Here is a 19,754-nt window from a genome sequence, read left to right as displayed (position 1 = left end):
CCTTTATCCTTTTGGTGAGGAACTTTTGGGGCCTTTCAAGCTGCATCAGGTGTCTGGTCAGATACATTCGAACGGGCATTGTACTCAATCATAGGTCTAATGAGTGATGAGTACAGGGGGACGATGACCTCCCTTGATCTAGATGTGAATCCTTTCATGATCAGGTGGGCGATATAGAAGGTTTTCCTAACTACTTTAGCAACATGAGTGTCAAACGAAAGGCTACTGTCAACTTGGGTCCCCAGATCCCTGATGACTTTTTCTGTGCTCAGTGGATTGCCATCTATATGGTAGCTAGGGGTAACCTTGTTTTTCCCTAAGGGTATGACTATGCATTTTTTGGCATTTAACTTCAGGCCATGGCTCTGGCACCAGTTATCCGTTTCTGTGAGGCCCTTCTGGAGGATATCTGTGTCAGATGTGTTTTCGACTATGGCGCCCAGTTTGCAGTCATCTGCAAACTTTGTCAGCCATAACCCTCCTGTGTTTGCTTGTACTTCAGAAAAGTAGATGCCGAACAAGAGTGGACCCAGGACTGAGCCCTGTGGGACACCACTTGTGACAGGCTTTGAGTCTGACATGGCTCCAGCAACTCTGACCCTGTGGGTTCTGTCGCTCAGCCAGTTTGCAACCCATCTTGTGATGTATGGGTTTACATTCAAGCTGATGAGTTTTTCGATGATACCTGAGTGGGGTATTGTGTCGAAGGCCTTTGCCAGGTCGAGGTAGGCTGTATGGACTGCCTTTCCTCATCAATGGCCTTGGTGACTGTCTCGAAAAAGTCAACCAAGTTTAAGAGGCAGGATCTGCCTTTGACAAAGCCAAACTGGGTTGGATCCAAAGTCTGCAAGTTCCCTATGTCTTTATTTATGAGTTCCATTATGATCCTCTCCATGGCTTTGCAGATAAGGCTTGTCAAGCTAATGGGGCGGTAATTTCCAGGGTCTGTGGAGGCACCGCCCTTATGAAGTGGGACCACAGTCGCCGTCGCCACTCCTTGGGTACGTATCCTGAGGTGAGGCTAAGATTAAACAGCTGTCCTAACTGTGGGTTTAATTCCTCGTTGAGTTCATGAAGCACACAGCTGGGGACACCATCCGGTCCCATGGATGCTGTGTTTTTGCCTTAGTGAGGGCAGTTCTCACCTGGGCGTTGGAGATGTTTGGGGGCTACAATCCTCTGGAATAGATATCTCTCCTTTTGGGGAGTTTGCACTGAACCTGTCAGCCAGTATGTTAGCAATGTGTGTAGGTTCAGTAATTTTCACATCATTTTGAACTAATTCTGAGCATATCTGGGAGTTTCCTCCTAGGTTTCTAACATAGCTAAAGAAGGCCTTATGATTGTCTTTAGAGTCCTTGGCGATTTTCTCTCAAAATTTGCCTTGGATGATTTTATGAGAGCTCTTAGTTTTTACTTATAATGATCAAAGGTGTCTTACCTTTCAAGGATTTTGCTCTATCTTGTAGTAGCTTCCTCCTTTTGTTGTAGAGCTTGTTTATGGCTGGGGTCCACCAGACTGGACGCTTGCCTTTGGTACAGAGAGTCTTAGTTTTGTTTGGGATTGCCTGATCCATGCAGTCCTGTAGGTGCTGGTAGAAGGCATTTGTAAGTGATTCAGCGGTTTGAGTAATGTTTACCACTGGCTCAGGGGCCTTAAAGGAGACCACACTAGTTTTTAGAAGTGTGAAATCGGCTTTTGAGAAGTTTTTCACTGTGGTCTTTTTGTTTCAGGTGGGGCGGGATGAGGACCTCCAGCGAGATTAGTTTATGATCTGATCTCACCAGTGAGGGTATACTTCCGGTGTTGAACATTTTGATCCCATGTTCGTGATGATGAGATCAAGTATGTTTTCACCTCTTGTGGGGATGGTGACTAGTTGTTCCATGGCATTTGAGTTTATGAACTCCAGGAATCTTTGGGTTAGAGTGTTCGGGCTTGAGTAGTGTTCCCAGTCTATATCAGGGTAGTTGAAGTCACCTAGTATGATGGTGTTTGGAGATACATTTATCCCCTCCAATGTTTTCAGGAAGGCCATGTGAGGTTCCTGAGTTTGAGAGGGTGGCCTGTAACATGCTACAAATTGCAGAGCAGTCTTGCCTATGGTTAATTGCACCTGGATGGTCTCCGATGCATCGCGTTGCCACCAACCTTGAGGTGTGGGTGTCCTTTATGAATATGGACACCCCTCCTTTCTTGGTGTTGTCCGGATTTTGGGGCGGAACGCATGATATGAGGTGAAACCTGTTAGTGCTGGGGTGCTCTCAGGAGCCTTGAACCAGGTTTCTGTCACAGCACAGACATCGATGTTCTCCATATTGAGAAGGGCCTCGAGTGCGTGCATCTTGAGATTGAGACTTCTGGCATTGAGCAGCATTACCCTTAGTTTTTTTCCTTTTGGTGTTCTAGGGTGGTAGGTTTAGAATTTGAGCCTTGCCTAAAAAAGGCACTATGGGGGTGGCAAGAGCCTTTGCCAATATCCAGAAGCCCAGGGGTGACAGGTGCAAGCCATCCCTTGCGAAGCAGCGTGGCTTGTCCAGCATGTCATCCCAGGCAGACAGACATTGGATCCCCTTTGAATGACACCAGAATTTAAGCCAATTATTAAAGCTGATCATCTTATCACTGTATTGTGGCATCATTCTAGGTGAAGGTAGGATACTGCTCAAGGTCAGGGTCATACCTGCCTGGGCTACATAATCAGAGAGCTCCTCGATGTCCCTTTTCATGTAGTCCAAGGAGGTACGTCTCAGGTCGTTGACACCAGCGTGTTATCACAGTAGCCAGACACTTTATGAACACCCTTAGAGCAGTAGATAGACAAAGGCTAAAGCACTGAACTGATAATGTGATCCAGACACAAAAAATCTTAAGAAATGAATGAAATCTGGACCTGTACGAATGTGATAAGTACCTCAACTCTAAAGTCACTAGAAAACTCAAATATGGAATAACGGGTGACAAGTTGTGAAGAGACGACATTTTGAACTTGGGAACCATCATAAAATGACTCAGAAAAACAAAGGAAAGATATATAACTGGTCTCCAAGAATCTTCTTTCTTTGGCATCAGGGACAACCTGTAATAAAACCCTTCCCCATACATGAGAATGTGGGACAGTTTCCATCACCCCCCTGATCAATCACATGCTGAATGAGAGGAGAGAAAAAAGTCTGGTCGGGTGGGAGAGGAGAAATCCTCTGAAACAGAGGGAGAGACTCCCACTGCCATCTGTAATCTTGATTGTTTTCAATAAATTATTCTCAGAATAATCTACTGCCACAGAGATAAATAGAGGTTCAGATTTCTAGGAGGATTAAGGGGGGCTTTAGAAATCCTTCATATAATCATTCAAACTTAATAAATTGCTCTTTGTTCTGGGGGGGGGGGTCCCGTTTCCTTTGTACAACCTCTCTTCCATTGTTTTTTAAGCATTTGCTTACCAGCAGGTTGGTGAGAATGTTTTCGGATTTTTAAGGAAAGCTGCGGAGGGAGAATATAATCCCTTGGCAAACTTGGAGAAGGGGGGCTGAAAGTTTTGAGAGATCTCTTGGCTCAGCTTACTTCTCTTGTCACACTTTTAAAGATCTCTGCAATAGATTATCCAAAAACTGGTTTGCTATCCAAGGAAGAATTCATAATTACATTTTTAACATTCTATGGGAGGTTTTGAGAATGCAACTTGGCAAACCACCTCATAATAGTTCCAGTGGCTGCAGCTGCCCTGGAAGAGGCATCAGCAGACTCATAAGTACAATTTTAAACAGTAGGTAGTCACTCGATACACAGAAGACACTAAGTTGTACAAAGCAGATTTCTCCTCACAAAAGGAAGCAGATGCCAAAATATTTCTCATATCCTCACAAGTGGCAAGTATAAATTTCAACATGAGCTTGACAGCTGAGAATTCTAAGTGTTGCAGAAGACTACAATCTTTCCCCAAACTTGTCAAAAGCCTTTGCATCCTTGTTAGGAGAGTGATTAGTAATAATACAAAAGTAATGTTCTTACCATAACTTTTCATGTGTGTTGTCCCTCTTGCCTTCATTCTTCCACTGGTCGGGTTTGGAAACGATCCTCAGTTCCAACTTGGCCATTTACAAAAACTCAAGGTCTCCAACTAGCTCATGGCTAGCATCCTATTCCATGATGTTCTAATGGAATTCCCCAGATCTTGTTTGCTGGGATACTAATATATACACATAAATTTTACAAATTTACAAGCCTAGAAGAGGGATCAGAGAAAAAATTAAACACCAAATAAATCCTCTCGGTCTTCCAGGAGCCAAAGGCTGGGGGAAGGAGGGTGGGATGCAAGAATGAAGGTGAGAGGGACAACACAAATGGAATGTTATGGTAAGAATATAACTTCTTCATGTGATGTTGTCCTATCTCGCCTTCATTCTTCCACTGGTTGGGACAGTGTCCCTAGCACCACCTTTCTTGGGTGGCTCAAGGGAGAACACTCTTCAGAACAGTGGATCTAAATGATGCCCTGTCCCTGGAGGACAAATCAACTCTGTAATGAGTAATAAAGGTATGAGGTCTTGCCCATGTTGCTGCAGCACAAATGGTATTGACTGGAAGTCTAGCCCAAAAGGCAGAAGAGGTAGATATAGATCTGGTCGAATGACCTCTGACTTTGTTGGGAAATTGTTTTTTCTGAGACTTGTAAGTGAATGTAATACAATCAGACAACCATTTGGAAAGAGTGGTTTTAACAACTGGAGCACCGTTTTTGTGGTCTGAGAAGGAGACAAATAATCGGTCAGTCTTCCTAAAGCCCTTCGTTCTGTGTAAAGAGAAACGTAATTGCCTATGAAAATCCAGTTGGTGTAACATATACTCTGCCTTACTGCCATACTTAGGGAAAAAAATGGTTAAGTCTATGTATTGGTTCAAGTTTGATTCTGAACATACCTTTGGTAAAAAGGACGGATTTGTACATAGTGAGAGACTGTCCTTGTGGAAAAGCATATATGGGGGTTTGATAGACAGCACTTTTTAACTCAGACACCCTCCTAGCTGAAGTTATAGCTACTAAGAAAATCGTCTTCTAGGTTAAGAACTTCAGGTCACAGGATGATGCAGGTTCAAATGGAGAAGACTCATACAGGATAATACAAAAAGTACAGTTGTGTACACTTACCATAAATGTAGATGTTAGAGTGTATTCACTGTTGCAGTCATTACATTTGGGTAATCCTGCTGGCAGGTTGCACTCAGCCGGCCTGAATTCCAAAGTCTTGGGTCCTACACCGGCCCCTGTCTCCCCTTCCCTGACGTCAGACCATCAGAGGTATAAAAGAAGCCATTTTCTTCAGTTTTTCTTGCCCCAGATGTCAGGTGCCCCTAAAAAGGGTAGCCAAACTTTATAAAAATATACAGAAATGCACCAATTTAAATTTTACCTAAAAGCAAATACACCACATAGGTAATATAAATCAGAGAAGGAAAAATAAGATCCAAAAGAAAAAAAGGGGGAAGCCGGGTGGGTAACCTGGACTGCAACAGTGAATACACTCAAACATCTACATTTATGGTAAGTGTACACAACTGTACTATGTTCTTCGTGTTTCACTGTTGCAGTCATTACATTTGGGTAGAGTCCCAAAGCTGAGGCCCTGCAGGATTGCAGTGGCAAAGCCTGCCTTGGATTTAGGGTAGAGTGGCAGATGATAATGCTTTGTGAAGGTGTGCACTGAACTCCAAGTAGTCGCCTCTAAAATGTCTCTGGCTGGTACTCCCCAGAGAAAGGCTGCTGAGGTGGCTGCAGCTCTGGTGGAATGAGGCCTAATGCCTTTAGGCACTGGCTTGCCATGGTGTAAGTAGCAGAAACGAATGCAGTTGGCCTAACCACTTAGAAATAGTCTGCTTTGAGATAGGTTTTCCTTGTGATCCTGCAGCATATGCCACTAGTAATTGCTCTGTCTTCCTGAAAGCTTTGGTTCTGTCCAAGTAGAATCTAAGCTGTCTGCGTACGTCCAAAGAATGCAGAATTCTCTCCCCCTTGTTCTGTGGTTTAGGGTAAAAGGTTGGCAGATGGATAGCTTGGTTAAGAGCCACACTGGACACTACTTTAGGCATAAATGTTGGGTTTGTCCTCAGGGAGACAATGTCTGGATGAAAAATGATGAAAGGTTCCACAGCCATGAGTGCTTGTAGCTCTGAAACTCGTCTTGCAGAAGTAATTGCTAAGAACAGAGCTGTTTTCCAAGATAAAAACTTCATATCAGCAGTAGCAGCTGGCTCAAAAGGAGGCAGGGTGAGCTTTTCCAAGATATAGTTGAGGTCCCATGCAGGTATTGGTAGTCTCCTTGGGGGCCTAAAATTATTGGCTCCTCTGAGGTACTGCCTTAACAAAGGTGAGAAAAAAGTGGTGGCTCTGTGTTGTAATAAGGCGAAATGGCAGAGGCATGAATTTTAATTGATGAAAAAAATAGGCCTTTGTTCAGCATCTCAGTTAAGTATTGCAAAATCTGAGGAATATTTGGTACCGCTGTATCAGTTCCTTGTGCCTGGATCCAGGCACAGAATCTCTTCCATTTTCCAGCATAAGACTTTCTAGTGCTAGGCCTTCTGGCTTCCAGAATGACATCCAACACAGCTTTACTGAGAGGTAATTTTTTTATGACTACATTATTTGCCATGCTGCCAAGTTTAATGTCCTGAGTTGGCTGTGCATGATCTGATTGTTTTGCTGGGACAGGAGTCGAGGTTTTGAGGTAAGGTCCAAGCTGGGTATAGAGATAAGTTCCTTAGTATTGGGTACCAACACTGGCGTGGCCAGTCTGGGGCAATCAGTATCATCTTTGGCTTCTCTTGTCTGACCTTTAGGAGCACCTTGGGGAGGAGAGGCAGTGGAGGAAAGGCATATACTGATAGGTTTTTCCAGCTGAAAGATAGGGCATCCACTTTCCATGCTTGTCTGTGGTAAGTCCTTGTGCAGAATCTTTTTAGTTGGTAATTGTGAGGGGAGGCAAATAGATCTACGTCCGGGCATCCCCATTTACTTGTTATCATGCTGAAGATTTGTGGATCCAGCTTCCACTTGTGGGGATCCATGAGGTTTCTGCTTAGCTCGTCTGCCAGAGTATTTTACTTTCCTGGCAGGAATTGTGCCTGCAGATGTTCTTGGTAAGTCAAAACTGTGTCCCACAAGGTCATGGCTAGTCTGCAAAGGGGGTAAGAATGTGTGCCCCCCTGCTTGTTTATATACCACATGACCGTGGTGTTGTCTGTCTTTATCAGTAGTTGTCCCAGATGAAGTTGGTCCTTGAAGGCTGTCAGGGCATTCTCTGAACAGCTAACATCTCTTTTTGATTGATATGCAGATGCATTTGGTTTATGGACCATGTGCCCTGAATGCATCTTACTGCCAAGTGGGCTCCCCAGGCATAGTCTGATGCATCCGTTGTTAGTGTCTGCCTGGCGGGAGGTAATGTGAATGGCTGCCCCTTGTTCTGGTGACAAGCCTTTGCCCACCATCGAAACTCCTGTTGCAGGCAGGGAATGAGAGCAATGACTGTTTCCAGGCTGTGGCAATGTTGAGTCCAAACACTGTTTAGGTACCATTGAAGTTTCCTCATATGCAGTCTTGCATATGGAATTAGTAGGATGCAGGATGCCATGAAGCCCAAAGCCTGCAGAATTTTTTTTGCAGATAACTGGGCCTTTGTTGTCAACATTTTGAAATAGGTAGTCAGTTACCTTTGTTTGTCTGGCATGAGATAAGCCAGCTGGGCAGTTGTATTCAAGCTTGCACCCAGGAATGTTCTCTCTTGTGAGGGTACTAGTTTTGATTTCTTTTTGTTGACTGTGTACCCTAGGCATGTTAGAAGTCTTTTCACAAATGCCAGATGTTGAAGAAGAATGACCTTGTTCTCTGCTTGAATGAGACAGTCGACCAAGTAAGGATATATTTGTATACCTCTTTGTCTGCAGAATGTAATTACTGGTGCCAGGCACTTTGTAAAGACCCTGGGTGCAGTAGATAAGCCAAAGGGCAGAGCAGAGAATTGGTAATGCATTGAACCAGCCTTGAATCTTAGGTATCTTCTGCATGATTGTCTGACTGGAACATGCAGGTATGCCTCTTTTAGGTCTAAAGTCACAAGCCAAGCATTCTTGCCCAGCATGGGGAAAAGCTGCTGCAAAGTCAACATTTTGAATTTTGGAATGTCCAGGAAAGTGTTCAGAACAATAGGTCCAGTATCGGCCTCCAGGCCTTGTCCTTTCTGGGTACCAAGAACAGTCTTGAGTAAAATCCTGGTCCCTGTTCTTACACTGGTACTTTTTGAATGGCCCCCATGTCCATGCGGGATGAGACTTGTTTTTGTGCCTCTGCCCATTGATTTTTTGGCAGATCTGGCCAGCCGTTTGCCTTTGGCAGAGTATGGAAATGGAACTTGTAGCCTTGTGACACTATGTTTAGAACCCACTTGTCCTGGGTTATGATGTGCCAATTTTGAGCAAAAAGTGCTAATTTTCCCCCTAAGGGTGCTGCCAGAGAATAAGTGCTTGGTGCAGGCAGGGAGAAGTCATTGGGACTGTTTTCTGTATGTTTGTGATCTATCTTCTCCGGCTTTGGAGGTAGAAGCACCCCATTGCTTGGGCCTATAAGAACCTTGCGCCTGGGATCTGCCCCTAGGGCATCTGGGTCTGCTCCTTTGAGGTCTATCTGACACAGGAAAGGACCAATTTTTTGTAGGCCAGTGTCTACTAAAGTTAGGTGGCTGTACTTGTAAAAATTCTTTGACAGTTTGCATAGATTTAGCTTTGTCCTCCATTTTCTTTAACACCTCTTCTGCCTTAACACCAAACAAAGTATCATGCTGTAAAGGTGCATCTAGTAATTTAACTTTAACATGATCAGGCAGATTTTGTTTCTTTAACCAAGCTTGCCTCCTAATTACAGAACCCGTAACTGAGGCCCGGCAGGAGGCCTCCAAAGAATCAAAACCACATTGCAAAGTATGTTTTCCAACTTGTTCTGCTGCATACAATAAATCCTCCATTTCCTTGTTTTCTGCACATTCAGAACTTAACATTTTCTGTTTAAGCAATCCCATGACATGTTGCTGATACTTAAGCATATGAAATTGACAGTTTAAGGCCCTTATGGCCAAAGTTGCAGATGTATAAACCTTTTTTCCCCATCTATCCAGTACCCTTGAATCTCTGTCAGAGGGGGTTGGGTTTTTTTGCAGTGGAAGCCTTAACTCCCTTTGGACCCTGTGAAATAGTTTCTGGGTCAGCAGCAGGATTTTTAAAAATAAATTTGTGTGAGTCAGGAACCCTGTAATATCTGTCAGGATTAACAGGAGCTGGGGGTAAGGAGTCAGGGGTCAGACTAGACTCCGAATAAACATCATCTACAATGCCTAACACAGGTGGAATAGCTAGAGGCCTGTGCTGAGGTAGTAAAAGAAAATCCCTGAGCCTCTTTTTAGATTCTGAAAAATCTTGGCTCTCCCAGTGGAAATGCTCCCTTCATGGTATGCAAGGTTTCCCCAAAGGAATAGTCCTCAGGAGGAAATGGTGAAGGTATAGATTCTTCAGCATCAGAATCCTCATGGGGGGGAAGAGAATATTCCTGATCAGAAGAGGAATCGGAAGAAATGGAAATCTGATCAGAAGATTCATAGTCAGTGTCTTGCCTAGGCCTCTTATCAGGAGGGGGAAGGGAACCCCTGATCAAGGTAATCAAGTCTTCGGCCATTTTGAGCATCTGTTTTTTGGGCATAGAGGCCTGTACACGTGGCTCTTGAGTTTGTTTCCTTGCTTTAGAAAGTGCTTTAGTATTTGCCTTTGATGCTGAAGTCAATTTAATGTAAAGGTGTTTTGGTCTGAATACACCCTCATAAGCCGGTACCTGCTCAGCGGCTCCGGACACATCTGAGGGATTAGCATCCGAGGCTCCAATACCTTGAGTATCTAGTGGCATGGCCAACTCCACGTGGAGTCGGTAGAGGGGTGCGACTCTAAGGTAGCGGGCGTCAGGAGCTGCGAAAGCGCCTCACTGAGAACTGGCGACTGGCTTAGGAGAAGTTTCATCGTCGGTTTTGGGCCTCAGTTGTTTTTCTCTATCCTTTTCTTTGCGTTTGTTGTAAACTCCGGAAGTCGGATGGCTAACCGACGACATTTCAGGGTAATTAAACTGGCGTCCAAAAAAGTTTAAAGCAAAATCATACCGATGATTAATAGTGCGTTGGTTAAATCTAGCACAAAACCAATAACCAGTAACGTTGTGATCAGGGCCTAGGCAAGGAATATAGTAAGAATGAAAATCCTTATGAGGAATTTGCTTTCCACAAGAAATACAATTATTAACTTTTTCTGACATCGGTCTGGAACAAGAAAAAAGTTTCCCCAACGGGGTACTTCGCTTTATTGAAGACTTCGGATCTGAAACTCAAACACAAAAATCTCAGGAGTCGGTCGACCGGCACTTGCGAACTGCTTCTGCTTTGGGCATCGTGCGGCAAGAAAGACTGAAGAAAATGGCGTCGGCCGCTTCTGACGTCAGGGAAGGGGCGACAGTGGCCGATGCAGGACCCAAAACTTTGGAATTCAGGCCGGCTGAGGGCAACCTACCAAGCAGGATTACCCAAATGCAATGACTGCAACAGTGAAACACGAAGAACATCTGAGGTTCCATGGAAGTAGGGGAGGTTTAATGGGCGGTCTTAGTAGGAAGGTACCCCTCAAAAAGGCTTTGCAAAGTGTGAGGGACATAACATTTGGTTCTGTTGTCCCTAAATGAAAATTAGGGATTGTTGCTAATTGAACTCGTGTAGTAGTAGCAGCTGCTACTTCATGAAATAGCTTTGCTAAGACTTGCAGTATAGAAGGTATAGGTACAGAGAAAGGGTCAATATGACTTTCCAAGGCTCAGGAGGAAAGTCTTTTTCATTTGCTGACAAATAATTTTCTCATAGAAGCTTTATGAGAAGAAATCAGGATATTCTGCACTGAAGGTGAAAGGTCAGGTAGCCTGGCTATATTTGGAAGTGGAGAAGCCAGGCTGTCAACTTGAGGTTTTGAAGAGATGGATGAAGCATTCGTGATGGGTTGATCAGACCATCTGGAACTGGGTCCAGAATCCAAGGCTCCTCCTGAAGATGGGTCCACAAGAAGGGTAACCAGATTTGACGAGGCCAGTAAGGGGTGATAAGTTTTAAGGTCCTTCCCAATACATTGGCCTTCTGAAGAACTTTGGGTATCAATGGAAAGGGAGGGAAGGTGTAGGGGAGACCCGAGGGCCAATTGTGTACAAGTGCATCCCTTGGTGACTCTCCCGGAGGGGGGGGGGTTAGGGCAAGGTAGCCGCTGCATTTGGCATTCATGGACGTGGCAAAAAGATCGCAGCAAGGCTGGCCCCATTTCCAGAAAATTATTTCCGCAATCTCTTGCTTCAGGGACCACCAAAATTGGGATTTGGGAATGTTATTAATCGTGAGGGGTTACACGTTAAAATATAGCCATTTGTGAAAGGAATAGATGATTTGCTACTTCAGGAATGGAAATTAGTCCAACAGGTGGCATCAATGTCTTTTGTAAAAATTTTGATATCTTTTTACGAAAGGAAAATAATGACCCTTACCAATAATATTATGAAGTTATGTGACACAGTTAAATCATTAGTACAGGATTGTCACTTATAGTGAACAAACGGCTGTATTGTCAAAGAAATTAATGTTGGCTGAAAAAGATTTGAAATCACGTATGATTAGGAAATTCGAAGGAGATGTCAAAGACTACTCAGGTGGTAAACCTTTTCAGTATAAGAGCACAGTTCAGTTTGTAGGCAATAAACCATCTTATGTAGGGTCCCCTAGATGTAAAAAGAAAATGTCTATCTTGAAAAAAACACACACTGTCCCTTCTGATGCATCTGCAGATGAATTTTCATTGACTACGGATACTGATACACCTAGACCCTCGCAGTCTCCTCTAACCAAGAGGGTTAATAAGAATGCCCCTTTATTAGAACCAGAAGGGGTGGGCGTAAACACAAACATAGGAGGGACAAGTTTGGATGCAATTTTACAAGTAATGTTACAGAAATAAATGAATATCAGAATGTGCACAATATTTCATCTGCACAATTATCAGGTGCAGAAAGTGAACTACTGAATACAGGATTGGGTTTTATACCGATTTTTTGTGTGTCTGAGTACACTTTTGCCCAAGATGTTATCGTTTTGTTGTATTATGAATCTTAAACTGCTTTTTCAGTTACAGTCAGGTTCTGACTTGGCATCAGATGAATTTAGGTTTAGAGGATCCTCTCTAATGCCATCCATGAACAAAAATGTAGCTATTTTTCAGAGTTTGGTTTTGAAAGATTTACATTTTTCATATTATCTGAATAAGAACCCATTTATCTAAGTCACAATGGCAGGCCTTGTTTCAGCTTAAGAATAAAAATATAGTGATTAACAAGGCTGATAAAGGGGGTGCAGTTGTGGTCTGTGATTGGGATATGTATCATATTGAAGCTATGAACCAGTTATCAGACCGCAGATTTTATTTACAGATGCATTTGGACCCCACTTTTTTGTTTAAGAGGAAGATAGAAGAGTTCTTACAGAATGCATTGCAGGAGGACATTACATCTAAAAATGTGGTTCACCATCTTACTGTATTGCATCCAGCTAAACAAACATTTTATATGTTACCTAAAATTCATAAGAGTTTGAATAAGCCTTCAGAGAGGCCGATTGTGTCTGAACCACTTTCTGCATTTTTGACGAAGTATTTAAAGCCATTATTAGTACATGTATATTCTCATATTCAGGGTACCACTGCATTTTTAAATATAGTGGAGGATATGCAGATTGAACATGGGTGGTTACTATGTACTTTGGATGTTTCTGCATTGTACACAAATATTCCTCATTAGGTGGGGCTTATGGCCCTTGAGTATTAATTGAATAGGGCAGAATTGTATCCTCCTGGCTTAAATACATTTCTGTTATGCCTAACGGAACATGTCCTCACCAAAATGTGTTTTATTTTGGAGATCAATGTTACTTGCAGATAAAGGGGACTGCTATGGGCACATCTTTTGCGCCCGTATATGCTTTATGATTTATTCATGGGTTATGTAGAGGAACAATTCATTTACGATTCCCATAACATATTTTTGGATTGTATGGATATCTGACATAGATGTCTAGACGAATGTTGTTTGGTTTGGAGGTCGGATTCCAGCTACCTACATGAATTTGTAGATTATCTTAATGAAAATAATTGAGGGATTAAATTTACGGTCAACTATCATGCCAAATCTATTCAGTTTTTGGTTGTACAAGTTAGAGTAGGACAAGATGGTACCTTACAAAGCTCTATTTTTAGAAAGTATTCTAAATTCAGTACTTTATTACATGCTTCTAGATGTCATCCAAAACACGATTAATAACATTCCCAAATCCCAATTTTTTTAGACTCAAGAGAATATGCTAGTCTGTCCTGGATTTGATGGTACATGAGCAGGATTTGTTTCATAGATTTTTGGATAGGGGTTATCCGATTAATGTTATTAACCAAGCATGTCGTACCATGGAGGAAGTTTCCAAATAATCTTTGTTACAATATTCAGATAAAAGCAGGTTAGTTAAACAACCTATATGGTTTGTTACAAGCTTTGGGGAGAACACCACATTCATTAAAATTTTGATATTTAAACACTGTGATGTTGTACTGATGGATAAGAGACTCAAGGATATTATACCCTTACAATGTTTATTTTCATACAACAAGGGGAAAACTCTGGCCGGCTGGTTTAATCACTACAAACATGTACATTGTAGGAGTACACAAGTATTTCAGGCCAGGTTGGATGGAGATAGGTTAGTGGGATGTTTTCCATGTGAACTTTGTAAGTTTTGTCCACTTATTAATAAAGATACATACTTTATTTCTAAGAATAGTTCCAAGGTTTTTGAGATTTGGACATATAGAAATTGTAACACTGACTGGGTGGTGTACTTAGCTACGTGCTCTTGTTCTGCAATTTTATGCAGGGTAAACTTCACATCCATTGAAGTTAAGGATGTTGGAACACTTTAGTGATAAACGTTGTGCTAGACATACCAATGCATTACACAAACACACTTTGAAACATGTTTCTGCCCATTTTATGTTTACTATTATTGACAAGGCAAATCTTAAAACTGACAAAGTAGGATGGCATTCTATGCTTAATCAAAAGGAACAAATGTGGATTACTACATTAGGGGCACTATTTGCACCAGGGCTTAATGAGCAGTTATAATGATTGACTGCAGCCTGAATTGGTTGATGGCGCTGTATTTAAATCCATTAAGGGGTGTAAGTTAATATGCACTGATGAAGGCGTAAGGCTGAAACCAATATGCTGTACTGATATTCCCACTATGATGTGGTCTATTGTGCTTTGAAAGCCATTAAATTGGTTGGAAGTTGACTTTGGTGCTGGCTTTTTTGTGCTTATACAAAGATAAGTGACCCCCCGACTGCCTCCAGAGACGGACAGGCAGGCCTCTTTTCAGGAGCACTGGAAGGGCTTGCCAAAAGACTCACCCTCACCCTGGTTCTGTGAACCCCCTCTGCCACATGGTCGGCATCTTCCATTACTGCTTCCCCCCTCTGCCCCTGGGGAAACAATCACTATGTGTGTCTTGAAAAACTCTCTGGAATTTCCAGAATCACATCCCTCCCCCCTCCCTTTGACCTTTGGGATAAGGTCTATAAGGTAGAGAAAAACAGACTCCCATGACAGACAGAGTTTTTCCCTTCTGCTCACACCTGGTCAGTGTGTCTCTGACTTCAGGCCCAAACAAGGACGAGCCATTGAAAGGGGCGTTAAAGGAAGACCTGAAAGGCTTTGCAAAGTTACACAAGTGCATCCAGGAATGTCTCCTTAGGGAAATTCCTAAACTTGCTGCCTTACTTGCTCCATCAGCTGCATAGGAAATGAGTCTCATGGAGGAACTTACCACTGAATTTAAGGTGGAGAGCTGGGAAGAAACTATCCGATACCCCCGCAGCTACTGAACCTTGTAGAGTATCTCCTAGCTCCTTCAGGAGATCTCTCTGCAACCTGGCAAAATGGGTGAGATAATTCAGTGATCTAAGTGCAAATGTCGCTGAAGAAAATGTGCGTTTTCCATATCTGTCCATCGTACGAGACTCTGTTCTGAGGATGGACAGAAGAGGACTTCTATGACAATTCCTTCCTTGCGACCACCGCCACCACACCATCTACCAAGACACCTTTTGTAAGGAATGTTTATCCTCGGGGGATGTAATAAATTTATTTGGCCTCTGAGGGACAGGCTCCATTGAATCTGGAGTCTCCCACTTTTTGACAAACTAGATTTATAAGTACGTTGAAAGGCGGAGACACCCAAGTGGCGGAAAGGCGAGACCCAAAAGTCTTCAGGTAGACTCTTATTCAGAAGGGTTGATGGGCTTCCAACCACTTCTCTGCTTAAGGATTTCTAGGATGTCTGCAAAGGAGACATCCTCAGAGGGTGACCGTGGGGGCCCTTCTGGGTCATCGAGGTCTGTGCCAGATGCGACAGACTACTCTGGGGAGTCCAAATGCTTCCTCTTACATAATCTCTTGCGAGGGACCACTTCAGAAGGGTATTCTGGAGAGGTTTTGGAAGAGAAGGGTTCACCCAATGGGGCACCCTGATGCCTTGGGTCTCCACATCTGCATGGATGCGGTTGGGCTGAGATGGACAATGAAGCCATTGGGGAAGGAATGACAGGATCTGAGAGTTGAGGTGCCCGTGGGGACAGCACTCTCCTCATCGCCTCGAAGGTCCCCCCGCCTATGATCCAAGGAAGCTCCTGGCTCAGAATAACTAGACTGCATCCTCGGCATCAAGGGGGGTTGGCTCCGAGGCTGTTGTAGGAACTGAGCTCACACACGCCAAGGCCCCGAGAGGCAAGTACAGACCTGAAAAATGTCCAATCAGACTATCCTTCCCGGACCCGAATGAAGAATGCCGGCTCCTAGACTCCTCAGAAGGCACAGAGGAAGTCAGAGCGATCGGGGCTTAAGATCCTGGAGAAGATCTTGGCTCAGACGGTTCCACTACTATCAGCTCCATGCATTCTGGCTCCTAGACCCCAAGTCAGGTCGGAGGAGGAATCATTGGTGGAAGTGCAGGTCTGGTCGGTTCCGACAAAAATCTGGCTAGTGCTACTGTCCTCAAGAGTCTCCACACCACGCGATACACATCATTGTCAGAAAGGCTCCGAGAGGAGGGGGCTGGAGATCTTACAGTCTGCAAAATAGGTGACCTTAGTGTCGGAGAAACCAGCTCCAGTTCTGGGGACCGGCTCTGAGTTTGGAACATCAATGACTCCAATGTAGAAGGAGCAGAGGTGGATGGTCTTTCGGACCTGAAAGATTTTAGGTCTGTTGAAGATATCTTCGGCAATTTCTTCGATGGCTCCGATTGATCCGAAGATGTAGAAGATGATCTTTTTGAAGTTTTGTCGGATTTTTGAGAGGGAGAACTCATCTTTTTTTGTAGGACTCTGAACTTCTTCTAAGACCGCTGAAAAGGAAGTTTTCAGTAATACCTTTAAGATCAACTTGTTCTTTCTCTCAAAAAGAACCCTTGAACGGAAGGAGTGGCAAATTTAAGAAGATTCCTGCAAATGTATTGCCCCCCCCAGGTAGTATACACACAGTATGGCCATCTGTGATTGACATTTTTTGAGTGCATTTCCAGCACTTTTTGAACCCCGAGGGTTTTATATCTTTTGTTTGCTTGGACATGGTACTAACAAGGAACAAAACCAACACCACATACTTCAGTAAATAGGAAAGTGAAAAAGGCCCTCTAACTTAAATGGGCTCTGCTGTTCTCTAACTGAAACGAGCTAGCTCAGAAGAAAATAGACACAACAAACTGCTATATTTGGTATATAAATATATAACAAGCTACACACCACACACACACACACACACACACACACACACACACACACACACACACACACACACACACACACACACACACACAAACACACACACTATTCAAACTGTAACTTCAGAGAAAATAGTTCTAAAGCTGAAACTGGTAACATGACAGGAAGATATTAAAAAACTGCCAAGGAAAGGTTAAACTATCCTGTAAACTAACTACTCACAGCAATAAAAAAAGGCTAACTGCTTAAATGAGCTTAATTAGACAAATTTTTGTAACACTCTATAAAGAAGTCGGGATAGGGGAAACAATTTAGGCCTAAATGTAATGACGGCCAGAATATTAACGCACTCGAAAAGGTTGAAACATGCTTTTTAAATAAACTTAAACTAATCTATCTAGTTTCAAAAGGGAAGGGAAATATATCTATATAAAAAAAGGATTAAATAAATAAAGAAAAAATCACTTAGCAAGAACTAAGCACCTGATCTGTTTTAGCAGCAAACAAGATCTGGGGAATTTCCTTAGAGCATCATGAGATAGGGTTTTAGCCACAAGCTAATTGGAGACTTTGAGCTTTTGTAAAAGGTCAAGTCGGAACAGAGGATTGGTTCCGAACCCGACCAGTGGAAGAATGAAGGCGAGATAGGACATCACATCATATGTTCAGCAGCAACTCACTAAAACAATAGCAGCTGGGTCAGATGAGGGAGGAGTGTAGGAAAAACCTAAAAGACTGAGGCACTATAACATCTGTGGGGGTCAGCAGGAAGTCCGTCAGGGAATTTGCATGCTGTGACAAAAACATTCCCAAAGGCAGAATAGGAGGAATGGGAATATGTTCTGGAAATTCTAGTCACAACAAATCATAATACGTCCTAAGGGACCGAGAAATATCACTGTTTTCCCCACTGAATTTGATTAATTCTACAAACAGTTTCAAGAAAAAATAATCCTTCAAAATGTCTTGCCAAAGCCACATTCTTCCAAGTAGACAAATTCAGGATACAGTAAGGAGAAACTGGAGTACTTTTAAAACTGATGACATTACTAAGCTAATAGGTGATGTACCAAACGCTGTATTTAAAGTGGATAGGACTTTGAAAAAGGTTTTTGAAATGAATTAAAAAAGGGTGAGACTAACACAGGAAAATGGAACCTACAAGTGTGGTGCTTGTAAACAGTGCTTGTACATTTTTGAAAAGGATAGCATGGATTTAAATAACTACTGTTTTTCAAAAGCTATTTCACAGAATGGTAATTTTAAGACAGCTGGAGTGATTTACACTGCTGTATGCTTGAGCTGCCAAGCTTTTTGTATTGGAAAGACAAAAAGGATGTTATGTAAAAGAATTTATGAACACTATTATGATATATTAAGGAAAAAACACTAACAGTGCTTTATATAAACACACCTTTAGAATGTAAACAATTTATAAAATTCACCTTTGGAATTACTGAAATAGTTTTACCTGATGAGAGGGATTTGACAATTAAGATTGAATGCGGCATCTCCACCAAGGTTATATGGCTATTTCTATTGCTCCTATGTTGGAGTTAAGGACATCCAAGTTATGAGGGTCTAAGTTGAACTATATATTTTTGAGCTAAGAAATGGATTATAATACCTTGTTTACTTTTTACAGCTAATTTGTGTATTTAGTAACAGTTATACTATTTAGACCTTTCAGATAATATATGAATGGTAATCCAGAGAGCTCGAGTGAATTCTGGTATCCCACCTGTGACCAGGAGGGTGACAGGACTAACAAGAAATAGAGTATAAAGGATTAATTCAGATAAAATCACTTTCTCTCTCTCTCTGATACCATCCCTGTGGGAGGAATAAAGACACCTTGTTGACATTTCCAGTAGTTTATTCAATTAAGAAGGTCGATGAATGATGAGTGTTCTTGTTCTAAGAACACTCATCCATCTAACTGCTTAACTGTTCTTGTTCTAAGAACACTCATCCATCTACCTGCTTAACTGAATACACTACTGGAAACTTCAACAAGGTGTCTTTGCTGCTCCCATAGGGAGCGTATCAGACAGAGTGAGTCGCCTAGATCTGCTAGCTAAAGTGATTTTATCTGGACTAATCTTTTACACTCAATATTTGAACATGAGATCTAATAATTTTAGTAACATCTGAATAGGTCTAATAATTTTACTAATATTTTATGAAAAAACATTTTACACTTTGTACTTTGAGTGTATAAATGTATGTTTTTTACTATTTGTCAGTGACACTGTCTGCATTTTGTGGATATCCTGTAGTTTAAGAGATTTTCTTTTCTTTTTTGTAGTTAAAAGAATGCAGAACCAAGGAACTGATAGGCTGTTCCATGGTTAAGATGAAAAAAGGTACCCTGATTCCCAAAGAAGCCTTGCACCAACAGTAGGTGAAACAGCCAAGTAGCAAAAAGGTAACTATTTCCATGTTAAAAACACAGTAAAAAGCACATTCTTAAGAAGTCTCATCTTGAAATAACACTATGTCAGACCTTATGTCCAGAAGACAGCCAATGAATTTCAAAGTCTGAGATGGATGAAGCTGAGATTTTAATGTGTTTATAGAGACACCCGATGACAGGCACAACTGAACTAAATATCTGAGAGCTAGGAGAACTCCATTGTTGTAACAACTGGGATCCAATCATCTAGGCAAGGGAATCTGTGAATACCTCTGAGTCACAGACATACTGAGAATATTGCCATGCACTTGGTGAACTGCAGGTGGCTGTGCCAAGTCCAAAGGACAGGACTCAGAGATGGAAATGATTAGCTTCCTGCTGGAAGAGAAGACATCTCGT

General features: G+C 42.4%; 1 protein-coding gene across 6 annotated transcripts in view; it reads right to left on the bottom strand.

Annotated features, from left to right (window-relative positions):
- The window catches only part of IDE (insulin degrading enzyme), a 3,524,264-nt gene that overhangs the window by 531,057 nt on the left and 2,973,453 nt on the right, over window positions 1-19,754 (bottom strand). The gene's annotated exons all lie outside the window — the stretch shown is intronic.

This window comes from Protopterus annectens, chromosome 14.part0 (assembly GCF_019279795.1).
Source record: "Protopterus annectens isolate FY-2018-M chromosome 14.part0, PAN1.0, whole genome shotgun sequence".
Taxonomy (NCBI): Eukaryota; Metazoa; Chordata; order Ceratodontiformes; family Protopteridae; genus Protopterus; species Protopterus annectens.
The sequence above is the reverse complement of the archived record's forward strand: the minus strand, read 5'-3'. Positions and strand labels throughout refer to the sequence as shown.